At 40.0% G+C, this 14,622-nt stretch overlaps 1 protein-coding gene across 1 annotated transcript in view; it reads left to right on the top strand.

Moving 5' to 3' along the window:
• Positions 1-317: 317 nt before the first annotated feature.
• Positions 318-14,622, top strand: part of LOC106610493 (fibronectin) — a 112,046-nt gene continuing 97,741 nt past the window's right edge. Inside the window, exons 1-4 of the mRNA XM_082978280.1 lie at positions 318-649; positions 2,174-2,338; positions 8,395-8,472; positions 8,738-8,851. The gene's annotated coding sequence lies outside the window, so the exon portion shown is untranslated. The remainder of the gene's footprint in view (positions 650-2,173; positions 2,339-8,394; positions 8,473-8,737; positions 8,852-14,622) is intronic.

The raw sequence follows: 14,622 nt of genomic DNA, 5'->3' as shown, positions 1-14,622 counted from the left end.
TTGTGGGTGGTTGTTTCCAGTATAGTCTGTGCACCTTACTGGACTGTTTTCGTTGTTTATTTTGTTTAAGTGTTTTTCTTTAATAAAGAAAGAAGATGAGCACTTTACCGGTCCACTCAATATGACCCTTGTGACAACAATAGAAAATTAATATATGATGAATGATGGTTCTTAAATAACTAAATGCCATATTTTGTTCAGTTTATTTGTGTCTATTCCTGTAAACCCCTCCCCCCACCCAACGGGAAACATCGCAGCACCCCCACCCACAAACTACTTCCCGTGGCTATGGTCTCTACCTCTGAAAGCGTCCCTTCACTCCTTTCATTCTGCAGTCTGCTATAACGCTCAGGACCCATCAGTTCTACAAAGTCCTCCGTGGAACAAAGGAGTAATTACAACTGTCACAGGAACGCCAAAAACCTGATAAGAATACTGTATAATGTTTTCTGATCAATATATGACACCACAAACATTTCAAATATTAGAACTACATATTCTGCCAATTAAAAAAAACTGGTCTACGTTTTCTAAGCGGGAGTTGTTTGTCGAAGTTCTTTCCTGTGAGAAACTGAAAGTAAATTCGACAACTTTTTTCTTTCTGTGGCTTCACCAAGGTTTTTCGACTTGCAAGACAGCAGCAGAAATGGTAGGTTAATGTTTTTATTATGAAAGTCAGGTGTAAGATTCTTTGGGAGTCAATTATTATTTAACTCAAAGAAACTTGCTTTAAATAAAGACCCGATTTTTCAACTTATTTCTAATGAACGGCAAGTAGAAAAATGTAGTACCCCACTAGGCCCACCAGCATAATGGTTAGTGCGCACAAGGAAGACCACGAAAAGTGTTCTCTTTTACACAGCTACCAGACGCTGACTGCGATTTAGCGATTTAGCAGATATATTCATATATTTATCCGAAAATAAGAGATGCTTATGAGGAAAGAAATAATAGACAATTGTGTGTATTGTATACATACAGTGTATTTCTACCAAACTTTGATAGGCGGTCATAGGCCTAATTGAGTCCCGTTACATTTGTACAGTGCGCGTATCCGAATACCCATACTTGCATTCTAAATAATAGGCATTTTAGGTATGTGAAAATATAGTTTTATATGTGAATTTTGGAAAATCGAGTGTGCGTTAAATTCCTGGATGTTATACTCATTTCGGCTATAATTCACTGCACACTTTTGAGGAATGACGCACTGTACCCAAATTAACGGTGAGTCTAGTAATTTATGTTCATATTTGTTGCTTACGGCATACATTTGTTGTAAACAGTACGTTTCTAAATATTATATAATACGATTAGTAGTACACATTATGTCGTTATAGTAAGTAGTAGGCAATACAGATTTCGGATACGCCTATGACTCCCAGCAAACCTTGACAAAATGGAATCATAAAAACGTGGTTTTGCGTTGGGCCATAAAGCTACACAGCTGGGGCAGCACCATTGATGCTGTCTACTTTTAAAGTAGTACATTTTCTACTTTAGGACTGTCTGATCCCTTCTAATGACCTGGCTGGACATGACTCCAACTGGGTCACCAGGAAGGGTAAGCAAATGAAGTTAGAAGCCCCACCCAGTTCACTACGTTAAAATGGTGGAAGCCCTCAATGGCGCTGCCCATGGTAATGCAGGCTTTTGGCCACTAGAGGCCTCTATTCTCTATGGTCGAGGCAGGTTGAGACGTTTTGGCAAGAAGGTTTATGTCAGAATTGACCTGGATTGACTTTTCCTAGCAGGTTAGGAGAAATGACTCCACAGGTTAGTATAATTAACGTAGTAGTTTGGGAAAATTAGGTTAAAGTTAAAGAAAGGGTTACGTTTAACTAAAATGCAAAAATTAACTGTCTACCATCTAGGCATAACACCATTTCCTAAAAGAGCACTGACACGAAAAAGACAACTAAATAACCTGATTACATCTTCACTAAAATGATGTTACATTGCTAGGTTAAATCTTTTTATAAAAATTTGTATAATAAAAAAAAAATTACATTCAGCCTTTAGTGCTTTTCACAATTGTATTCGGTACAAAATGCTTTACAGAATGTCATTATAATGTCAATTTAAATCCCCAGCACTGCAGCCAAAAGTAGGCCTACTCTGCTTTTGTGTTTAAATGTTTTAATATAATGGTAATAACTCTTCTGATTTACAGATTGATATGGGACTAGACCAGTCCTCTTCAGGATTGTGAGGTCTCCTCTCTGAGAGTTAGAATGAGTTATCATCAGGGGGCTGAGGGTGGAGCCATCCATAAAGAAAGACAGAAGGATGGGTCACCTAACAAGATTCTTGATGAGACCATGGACCCTGATATGAGGTAGGGGTGTGTGTGTGTGTGTGTGTGTGTGTGTGTGTGTGTGTGTGTGTGTGTGTGTGTGTGTGTGTGTGTGTGTGTGTGTGTGTGTGTCCGTCCATTGGATGATGCAATCTGATGTAGTTATCAGGATAACTGTTTATTATAGTAATTATCAGGATAACTGTTTATTATAGTAATTATCAGGATAACTGTTTATATAGTAATTATCAGGACAACTGTTTATATAGTAATTATCAGGACAACTGTTTATATAGTAATTATCAGGACAACTGTGTGTTATAGTAATTATCAGGATAACTGTTTATATAGTAATTATCAGGATAACTGTGTGTTATAGTAATTATCAGGACAACTGTTTAGTATAGTAATTATCAGGATAACTGTGTATTATAGTAATTATCAGGACAACTGTGTATTATAGTAATTATCAGGATAACTGTGTATTATAGTAATTATCAGGATAACTGTGTATTATAGTAATTATCAGGATAACTGTATATTATAGTAATTATCAGGATAACTGTTTATTGTAGTATTTACTGACATTGCAAGGTATAATAATAGATTAAATTGGAAAATGCGATGGGAAAATGAAAATTACATTTCAACTGAATGCTGTTTCCAGTCAGATAATGGTGGAACTCAGTTTCCCCTAACTTAACCCTGCAGTATGTAGTGCAGTCTTTCATTTCTATCAAACTAGTACTCTATTTGTGTTCACCACAGGGGTTGGATACAAAATAATTTTCCAATTGTTTCTTTCTGAGTAGAACCACCATTTTTCCACTGTTCTGACCAGCATAATAAAGTTCTGAACAGGTTTCACTGAGAGAAAAGTACCCGTTTATATCGTTCCTCTCTGTTCCTTTGTTAACTTGTGAAGTCGACATCATTTTTACATTTAGCTCATTAAATTACTCCACCAATCAGTGCTGAGAAAGCAGCTTTGTATGGACCGGGCAAGCTAGTTTAATCCTTGAATGACAGACAAGTGTGACTTACATTTTGCGGGATGGGGAGAGAGAGGGGTGCTGCCTTGAAGTGCTCGGCATCATGGTATGACATGCATTATAATGTGTTTAGGATATTAGTAGTTGGCCTATCATTACTTCACTGAATTACATAATTCTATGCAAGCTAGATACAGAGCCTTCAGAAAGTATTCATATCCTTTGACTTATACCCCAATTTGTTGTTACAGCCTGAATTCAAAATTGATTACATTTATTTTTGTTCTCACGCATCTGCACATAATACGCATAATGACAAAGTGATTTAAAACATAATTTTTTTAGTAAATGTAGAAATAACTAATTTACGGTGCATTCGGGAAGTATTCAGACCCCTTCACTTTTTCCACATTTTGTTATGTTACAGCCTTTTTCTAAAATGGATTACATTGCCCCCCCCTCATCAATCTACACACAATACCCCACAATGATGAAGCAAAAACAGGTTTTTAGAATTTTTTGTTGTTGTTGCAAAAACCCCCCTGAAAAATCACATTTACATTAGTATTCAGACCATTTACGTGAAGCACGTTTGGCAGTGATTACAGCCTCGAGTCTTCTTGGGAGTGTCGCTGCATAGCTATTTTCAGGTCTCTCCAGAGATGTTAGATTGTGTTCAAGTCCGGGCTCTTCCTGGGCCGCTCACGGACATTCAGAGACTTGTCCCGAAGCCACTCCTGCATTGTCTTGGCTGTGTGTTTAGGGTCGTTGTCCTGTTGGAAGGTGAATCTTCACCCTAGTCTGAGGTCCGTTCATCTTTCACTTGAACCAGACCAGTCTCTCAGTCCCTGCCGCTGAAAACATCCCCACAGCACAATGCTCCCACCACCATGCTTCACCGTAGAGATTGTGCCAGGTTTCCTCCAGACGTGACGCTTGGCATTCAGGCCAAAGAGTTCAATCTTGGTTTCATCAGACCAGAGAATCTTGTTTCTCATGGTCTGAGAGTCATTTTGGCAAACTCCAAGTGGGCTGTCATGTGCCCTTTATGGAGGAGTGGCTTCCGTCTGGCCACTCTACCGTAAAGGCCTGATTGGTGGAGTGCTGCAGAGATGGTTGTCCTTCCTCTCCACAGAGGAACTCTGGTGATCTGTCAGAGTGACCTTCGGGTTCTTGGTCACCTCCCTGACCAAGGCCATTCTTCCATGATTTGCTCAGTTTGGCCCGGTGGCCAGCTCTAGGAAGAGTCTTGGTGATTCCAAACTTCTTCCATTTAAGAATGATGGAGGCCACTGTGTTCTTTGGGACCTTCAATGCTGCAGAAATGTTTTGGTATCCTTCCCCAGATCTGTGCCTCGACACAATCCTGTCTCGGAGCTCTACGGACAATTCCTTTGACCTCATGACTTGGTTTTGGCACTGACATGCACTGTCAACTGTGGGACCTTATATAGACTGGTGTGTGCCTTTCCAAATCATGTCCAATCAATTGCATTTACCACAGGTGGACTCCAATCAAGTTGTAGAAACATCAAGGATGCACCTGAGCTCAATTTCGAGTCTCATAGCAAAGGGTCTGAATACTTATGTAAACAAGATATTTCTGTTTTTTATTTGTTATAAATTTGCAAACATTTCTAAAAAACCTGTTTTCACTTTGTCATTATGTAGATTGATTGATGAGAAAAAAGTATTTAATCAATTCAAGGGGTCTGAAAACCTTCCCAATGCACTGTACATAAGTATTCACACCCTTAAGTCAATACTTTGTAGAGGCACCTTTGGCACCGATTACAACTGTGAGTCTTTGTAAGTCTCTAGAGCTTTCCACACATGGATTGTGCAACATTTCCAATTATCCTTTTCAAAATTCTTCAAGCTCTGTCAAATTGGTTGTTGATCATCGTTAGACCATTTTCAAGTCTTGCCATAGATTTAAGTCAAAACTGTAACTTGGCCACTCAGGAACATTCACTGTCTTATTGGTAAGCAACTCCAGTGTAGATTTGGCCTTGTGTTTTAGGTTATTGTCCGGCTGAAAGGTGAATTAATCTCCCAGTGTCTGGTGGAAAGCAGTTTGAACCAGGTTTATTTTTTATCCTGAAAAACTCCCCAGTCCTTAATGATTGCAAGCATACCCATAACATGATGCAGCCACCACTATGCATGATGCAGCCACCAAACATGGAGAGTGGCATATTTATGCCCCAAACATAAGACTTTGTATTCAGGACCAAAAGTGAATTGCTTTGCCACATTTTTGGCAGTATTTAGTGCCTTGTTACAAGCAGAATGCATGTTTTGAAATATTTTTTATTTTGTACAGGCTTCCTTCTTTTCACTCTGTCAATTAGGTTAGTATTGTGGAGTAACTACAATGCTGATGCATCATCAGTTTTCTCCTATCACAGACATTGAACTCTGTAACTGTTTTAAAGTCACCATTGTCCTCATGGTGAAATCCCTGAGCGGTTTCCTTCCTCTCTGGCGATAGAGTTTGAAAAGATACCTGTATATTTGTAGTGACTGGGTGTATTGATACACCATCCAAAGTGTAATTAATAACTTCACCATTCTCATAGGGATATTCAATGTCTGTTTATTTTTATCCACCTACCAATAGGTGCCCTTCTTTGCGAGGCATTGGAAAACCTCCTTTGTGTCTTTGTGAAATTCACTGCTCGACTGCAGGACCTTACAGATAATTATACACTGCTCAAAAAAATAAAGGGAACACTTAAACAACACATCCTAGATCTGAATGAAAGAAATAATCTTATTAAAAACTTTTTTCTTTACATAGTTGAATGTGCTGACAACAAAATCACACAAAAATAATCAATGGAATTCCAATTTATCAACCCATGGAGGTCTGGATTTGGAGTCACACTCAAAATTAAAGTGGAAAACCACACTACAGGCTGATCTAACTTTGATGTAATGTCCTTAAAACAAGTCAAAATGAGGCTCAGTAGTGTGTGTGGCCTCCACGTGCCTGTATGACCTCCCTACAATGCCTGGGCATGCTCCTGATGAGGTGGCGGATGGTCTCCTGAGGGATCTCCTCCCAGACCTGGACTAAAGCATCCACCAACTCCTGGACAGTCTGTGGTGCAACGTAGCGTTGGTGGATGGAGCGAGACATGATGTCCCAGATGTGCTCAATTGGATTCAGGTCTGGGGAACAGGCGGGCCAGTCCATAGCATCAATGCCTTCCTCTTGCAGGAACTGCTGACACACTCCAGCCACATGAGGTCTAGCATTGTCTTGCATTAGGAGGAACCCAGGGCCAACCGCACCAGCATATGGTCTCACAAGGGGTCTGAGGATCTCATCTCGGTACCTAATGGCAGTCAGGCTACCTCTGGCGAGCACATGGAGGGCTGTGCGGCCCCCCAAGGAAATGCCACCCCACACCATAACTGACCCACCGCCAAACCAGTCATGCTGGAGGATGTTGCAGGCAGCAGAACGTTCTCCACGGCGTCTCCAGACTCTGTCACGTCTGTCACGTGCTCAGTGTGAACCTGCTTTCATCTGTGAAGAGCACAGGGCGCCAGTGGCGAATTTGCCAATCTTGGTGTTCTCTGGCAAATGCCAAACGTTCTTCACGGTGTTGGGCTGTAAGCACAACCCCCACCTGTGGACGTCGAGCCCTCATACCACCCTCATGGAGTCTGTTTCTGACCGTTTGAGCAGACACATGCACATTTGTGGCCTGCTGGAGGTCATTTTGCAGGGCTCTGGCAGTGCTCCTCCTGCTCCTCCTTGTACAAAGGCAGAGGTAGCGGTCCTGCTGCTGGGTTGTTGCCCTCCTACGGCCTCCTCCACGTGTCCTGATGTACTGGCCTGTCTCCTGGTAGCGCCTCCATGCTCTGGACACTACGCTGACAGACACAGCAAACCTTCTTGCCACAGCTCGCATTGATGTGCCATCCTGGATGAGCTGCACTACCTGAGCCACTTGTATGGGTTGTAGACTCTGTCTCATGCTACCACTAGAGTGAAAGCACCGCCAGCATTCAAAAGTGACCAAAACATCAGCCAGGAAGCATAGGAACTGAGAAGTGGTCTATGGTCACCACCTGCAGAACCACTCCTTTATTGGGGGTGTCTTGCTTATTGCCTATAATTTCCACCTGTTGTCTATTCCATTTGCACAACAGCATGTGAAATTTATTGTCAATCAGTGTTGCTTTCTAAGTGGACAGTTTGATTTCACAGAAGTGTGATTGACTTGGAGTTACATTGTGTTGTTTAAGTGTTCCCTTTATTTTTTTGAGCAGTATATTTGTGGGGTACAGAGAGGAGGTAGTCATAAAAAATGATGTTAAACACTATTATTGTACACAGAGCGAGTCCATGGAACTTATTATGTGACTTGTTAAGCAAATGTGTACTCCTGAACTTATTTAGGCTTGCCATAACAAAGGGGTTGAACACTTATTGACTGAAGACATTTCAGCTTTTCATTTTCAATTAATTTGTAAAAATGTTTAAAAACAAATTCCACTTTGACATTTTAAATGCAGGCTATAACACAACAAAAAACTAGTCAAGGGGTGTGAATACTTTTTGAAGGTACTGTACCTAGCTACGGAGGAGCGAATAATATGGAGGAACTTTGAATGTCCCAAGAGTTGGCTCAACGCTGAGGCTAGCTCAACGTCGTGGACCAGAGCTAGCTAACAAGCTTGTGTGTGCAGCGGCACCAGAATTCAAAATAAGTCTTAACTTTCTGTTAAATCCAATGTGAAACGTGATAACTAAAGTATCCTTAACTAGCCTAGAAAACAAGCTGGCAGGCAGGCAAGGAGAAGTTTCTGTGTGACTGAGTAAGTGCTTTTCATTGGTTTGATGGCATTTTCCCCCAAAATTTAAAAGAACGTTATTAACCGGTTCCCATGCTTTTAAAATAATGGTTCTGTTCCGGAACAGTAGAAATCACTTTCGTTCCCAGTTTTGTTTACGTTCCTCAAAAATTATTTTGTTCCTTTATGGTTTTCGTTTCTGTTCCCTAAAACGTTCCAACCCCTGGTTCACTAATCAGAAAATTCTCAAACGCTAAACCTGCAGTAAAAAGTAAAAATCTTCTCTGTTCACAGTGTCCATGTGCAAAAAATAGACTTTCCTACACCCAGCTGTGAGTCCACTAGAACACTCGAGAGTGAAGGAGAACTAAGGTGCTTCTAATTATTATTTGTTGTTTATGTGATCTTTTATTTTTCTTGATTACCTCACAATACACAGTTGAATCACAGTTCAATGTTTTATAAAACAGTTGCATTGAAATAACAATAAATACATTTTGAACATCTTTCTATTTTCACAAAGGTAAACCAGTACAACTCATGCAGAGTAGTATAGCTGTATGACATGTGTATCATGTAATGTATATGTTTATTGTATCTTCAATTGAATTGTGGGACGGTCTTTTGTTGCTTTCAGGGTCCATCTGGAGAGACCAGTGTCACCAACCCCCAGTGATCTATCAATGAAAAGTGACAAATCAATGCGTAACCCTCCTGTATTCAAGGAGGAAGACTTGACTCAGAAAGAGGGGTGAGATAATACATTTTATTTATGGCATTTTATCTAATCTGATGTCACTAATTAATTAATTAACTTTTGCTTGTAGTAGACGATAATTGGTTATGTGCAGTAGAATATAGCAGCGTTACCAATTATATTGTTATTATCCTATTCAGGTCTATAGAAAAGGGTTTTGTTCATTGTGTGTCCTCCACAAGACGTCCCCATTTGCCTTTTTATGACAGTCCCCCCAGGATTTCAGTTTTTTTTTGTCATAGTTGCTGGCCAAAATGTTTGATTCTGCTTCGGCAATAATTACATTTTGCATGGCCATTTACAATGATATTGTGCTATTTGTCACAAAAAATTAGCTGACAAGGGAAAACGTTTGTTGACGTGATGCTTGATTTAACTATTTTGTGCAGTCAAAGAGTGGTTATTGGTTAAAATTGTGATACAGTTATATGCGGTAATATTGCAGCGATTTGACTGTTTTATGTGGTAATACTGCGTGATTGTTTAAATTTGCAAGCCCTCGCATAATATGCAGAACATTTTTGATTTTGCAACGAAAAATTGTGAACGCAGAATCACTAAATCCTGGAAGGACTGTAGGTTGTTTCTTCTGAAATCTCTAGCGCAATCTTACAAGAGTTTGAGAATAGCAAGCAAACTTTAGCTATGAAGACAGAATAACAAAACTCCCAACTAACACAATTTTAAGCTTTATTTCAAGGTAAGCAACCTAAAATGAATAGTTCAATGTTCTCTGAGTGTTTATGTGAAGTACTAATTTTAATGACAATTTTATTTACCTAGCATTCAATCCCTACATTAGCTTTAACCAGCTAGCAAACAATTGGCTAACATTATCTAGTTACCTAGCAACGGACTCGCCAGCTCTGTATGGAAACAATTGAATGTGTGTCTGCGAGCAGGGGTTGTGAGAGAGAGCTTTCAATTTTGTGTCGATATGGGGTATACATTTTAACATTAAATTATAAATCTCGTTTATTTATTTTTGTCCTATCATGATTGAGTGGTCCCCAACCATATACCCTAGACACCCACCTGACCAACCCTTACACTAAGGAGACGTCCTTATCTGTTTTATGGGCTAACTGTAAGTAGCCTATACGCAGCCAAAACAGAAAGATGAATGTGGTCATAGACCCACTAAAGTAGCACTGCCCCCACAAGACTCTGAGCCTGCCTGGCAGGGTTGGTCCTACAAAGCCAAAGCCCCCTGATGGGTGAGCATAATATACAAGAAATTTCTCAAAGCTGCGACTGAGAACCTTGACGACTTTGTACCTAGCCGGTGGGGATTCTGGTGGGGTGCCCCCACCCAGGTAGTGGCAGTGTTGGCAACACTAGCTGCAGTAACCCATGGGGAGGGGTTCACACTGACAGTTAGAGAGGGGGGAAATTATTGTGGCCCTGTTGGCACAAAATAATCAAAGGTCTGACTGCACAGAGATGCTTGGGAAAATGGTTACAACGGGCGACCAGAGTATGTGAGATTCAGGAGAAGGGAGTGGATCTGATGTCCATGAGCTAGGACTTGACATTGGTTAATGAAATCTTTATATTTTTGCCAGTTTTTCAACATTTTGCATGCCTTCTCAAACAGACGCAACTGTATATACATTCGCACATCAAGTCCTTTCTTGAGTTGCGCTCAGGGATGGAACAACTGTTGAACATCTGAGCTTGTGGTTGTTTGTGGGGGAAAAGGTTGAGTGTGTATGATTATGTGTGTGTGTATGTATTAGAGGTCGACCGATTATGATTTTTCAACGCCGATACCGATACCGATTATTGGAGGACCAAAAAAGCCGATACCGATTAATCGGCCAATTTTTAAATTTTTTATTTGTAGTAATGACAATTATAACAATACTGAATGAACACTTATTTTAACTTAATATAATACATCACTAAAATCAATTTAGCCTCAAATAAACAATGAAACATGTTCAATTTGGTTTAAATAATGCAAAAACAAAGTGTTGGAGAAGAAAGTAAAAGTGCAATATGTGCCATGTAAGAAAGCTAACGTTTTTTCAAGTTCCTTGCTCAGAACATGAGAACATATGGAAGCTGGTGGTTCCTTTTAACATGAGTCTTCAATATTCCCAGGTAAGAAGTTTTAGGTTGTAGTTATTATAGGAATTATAGGACTATTTCTCTCTATACGATTTGTATTTCATATACCTTTGACTATTGGATGTTCTTATAGGCACTTTAGTATTGCCAGTGTAACAGTATAGCTTCCGTCCCTCTCCTCGCTCCTACCTGGGCTCGAACCAGGAACACATCGACAACAGCCACCCTCGAAGCAGCGTTACCCATGCAGAGCAAGGGGAACAACTACTCCAAGTCTCAGAGCGAGTGACTTTTGAAACGCTATTAGCGCGCACCCCACTAACTAGCTAGCCATTTCACATTGGTTACACCAGCCTAATCTTGGGAGTTGATAGGCTTGAAGTCATAAACAGCGCAATGCTTGAAGCATTGCGAAGAGCTGCTGGCAAAACACACGAAAGGGCTGTTTGAATGAATGCTTACGAGCCTGCTGGTGCCTACCGCCGCTCAGTCAGATTGCTATATCAAATATCAAATCATAGACTTAATTATGATATAATAAACACACAGAAATACGAGCCTTAGGTCATTAATATGGTCGAATCGGGAAACTATCATCTCGAAAACAAAACGTTTATTCTTTCAGTGAAATACGGAACCGTTCCGTATTTTAACTAACGGATGGCATCCCTAAGTCTAAATATTCCTGTTACATTGCACAACCTTCAATGTTATGTCATAATTACGTAAAATTCTGGCAAATTAGTTCGCAACGAGCCAGGCGGCCCAAACTGTTGCATATACCCTGACTCTGCGTGCAATTAACGCAAGAGAAGTGACACAATTTCACCTGGTTAATGTTGCCTGCTAACCTGGATTTCTTTTAGCTAAATATGCAGGTTTAAAAATATATACTTCTGTGTATTGATTTTAAGAAAGGCATTGATGTTTATGGTTAGGTACAGTCGTGCAACGATTGTGCTTTTTTCGCAAATGCGCTTTTGTTAAATCATCCCCCGTTTGGCAAAGTTGGCTGTTTTTGTTTGGAAGAAATAGTCTTCACACAGTTCGCAATGAGCCAGGCGGCCCAAACTGCTGCATATACCCTGACTCTGTTGCAGAGGTGACACATTTTCCCTAGTTAAAAGAAATTCATGTTAGCAGGCAATATTAACAAAATATGCAGGTTTAAAAATATATACTTGTGTATTGATTTTAAGAAAGACATTGATGTTTATGGTTAGGTACACGTTGGAGCAACGACAGTCCTTTTTCGTGAATGTGCACCGCATCGATAATATGCAACGCAGGACAGGCTAGATAAATTAGTAATATCATCAACCATGTGTAGTTAACTAGTGATTATGATTGATTGATTGTTTTTTATAAGATAAGTTTAATTCTAGCTAGCAACTTACCTTGGCTTCTTACTGCATTCGCGTAACAGGCAGGCTCCTCGTGGAGTGCAATGTAAAGCAGGTGGTTAGAGCGTTGGACTAGTTAACCGTAAGGTTGCAAGATTGAATCCCCAAGCTGACAAGGTAAAATACTGTCGTTCTGCCCCTGAACAAGGCAGTTAACTCAACGTTCCTAGGCCGTCATTGAAAATAAGAATGTGTTCTTAACTGACTTGCCTAGTTAAACTGACTTGCCTAGTGTTCTTAACTGACTTGCCCTCCCAAAAAACAAAATCGGCAAATCGGTATCCAAAAATACCGATTACCGATTGTTATGAAAACTGGAAATCAGCCATAATTAATCGGCCATTTCTGATTAATCGGTCGACCTATAGTATGTATCCCACATCTGTTGCAATGGGGTAATGAGTTAGGGACAATATAGGACGAATCCAAATAATTGTTTGCTAAAACAATGCTTGCCAAAAATGAGATTTTTGTAATGGCAATCCTGGACATAGGTAACGTTCCTTCTCATGAACTGCCTACATTATTACATATATTATTTGTTAATTATGTAAATTAAAATACGCATACATTTTTTTTATATATACAGTACCAGTCAAAAGTTTGGACACACATACTCATTCAAAGGTTTTTCTTTATTTTTACTATTTTCTACATTGTAGAATAATAGTGAAGACATCAAAACTATGAAATAACCCATATGGAATAATGTAGTAACCAAAAAAGTGTTAAACAAATCTAAATATATTTTATATTTGAGGTTCTTCAAAGGAGCTACCCTTTGCCTTGATGACAGCTCTGCACACTCTTGGCATTCTCTCAACCAGCTTCATGAGGTAGTCACCTGGAATGCTTTTCCAACAGTCTTGAAGGAGTTCCCACATATGCTGAGCACTTGTTTGGCTGATTTTCCTTCACTCTGTGGTGCAACTCATTCCAAACCATCTCAATTGGTTTGAGGTCGGGGGATTGTGGAGGCCAAGTCATCTGATGCAGCGCTCCATCACTCCTCCTTAAAAAACCTAACCTTGATCCTAAACTTAACCAATTTCGATCTCTAAGGCCTAATCCTAACCAAATCTGCCGGTCCAATATGCACCTACTTTATGACATTATTATATTGGTATTGGTAACCATCTGAATGTCACCGGGATACAGTCTATTCAGTGGGGAGAGCATGCACGGCAAGTTGGGTCACAGTGTCCTTTCTGGGGGTTTATCCACTGTTGAATAGTTCTATTAACATCAGGGCGAGGAAAGTGCTAGCTAACTAGTGTAGCCAGTTAATCAAGGTGACAGCTAAAGTACAAGCAACAGTGGTTGCTAGGTTGTGGTGATATTTCACAGAACATTTACAAGAATGGCATTAACATTGTATCCCAAAATGACCAAAAATAAATTGAACTTGAACACTTAACTCTCCCAATTTAACACACACACACACACACACACACACACACACACACACACACACACAACAGAGGGAAGCGACAGTATTGGGAGCAAAGAATTGTAAAGTCGAAAATCTTGCACATATGCAGAAGGTTAGTTTTCTTTGCTATCGTGAGGAGGCACACAATGTTTTTAGCAACCCAGCCATTCCATTTTGTTTTAAGGGTATTTCATTCAACTAGGGATCAATTCAGACTTCAACATTAACTCACAAATAATTTGAATTCAACATTAAAAGTCCCACCCACTTGTGGCAGACATGTTTTGGAGTTAATATACCAGAATCAAACCAGTTTATGGGTTACTTTTCATTCAAAATGACTTGGTACAAGCAGAGTAGTCTCTGTAGACAGACGTGTTGCCTCCCACAATGTACCAATGTTCCAGCATACACGTCTGTACTAAAGCCAACGTCAGTTTGGCAGAGAGGAAAGGGCAAGTTGGGACATCCTTCCAGAGGCCTATTTGTTCATGTCAAGGTGTAAACATTTGCGGTAGCTAGATGCAGCTCGCACAGGATATTTTCAATTAGTGTATTTTCACAAATGAGTTGTTTGCATGCACCATGATGTTAGTGTTACAAGCTTACAACCACTGGCTAGCTGTGGCTAAAATTAACCTAGCTATCTGCGTCCGCATTGTGAATGCAATTCGGGGCGTTTCTTGATAACAGAAAATGCCCATTGGTGCCTTCTATTGGTCAGGTCTGGTGTTATGAGACTGATGGTTTCTCGACACAGATTAATTGTTTACATAGCAGGTTAGGATAACTAATGTGGTAGGTTAGGATAACTAATGTGGCAGGTTAGGCAAAGTGCTCTCAGAGTACTTTATATT

The sequence above is a fragment of the Salmo salar genome, chromosome 08 (assembly GCF_965601325.2).
Source record: "Salmo salar chromosome 08, fSalSal1, whole genome shotgun sequence".
NCBI lineage: Eukaryota > Metazoa > Chordata > Actinopteri > Salmoniformes > Salmonidae > Salmo > Salmo salar.
Note: the sequence above shows the minus strand (reverse complement) of the source record. Positions and strands in the feature narration are given on the sequence as shown.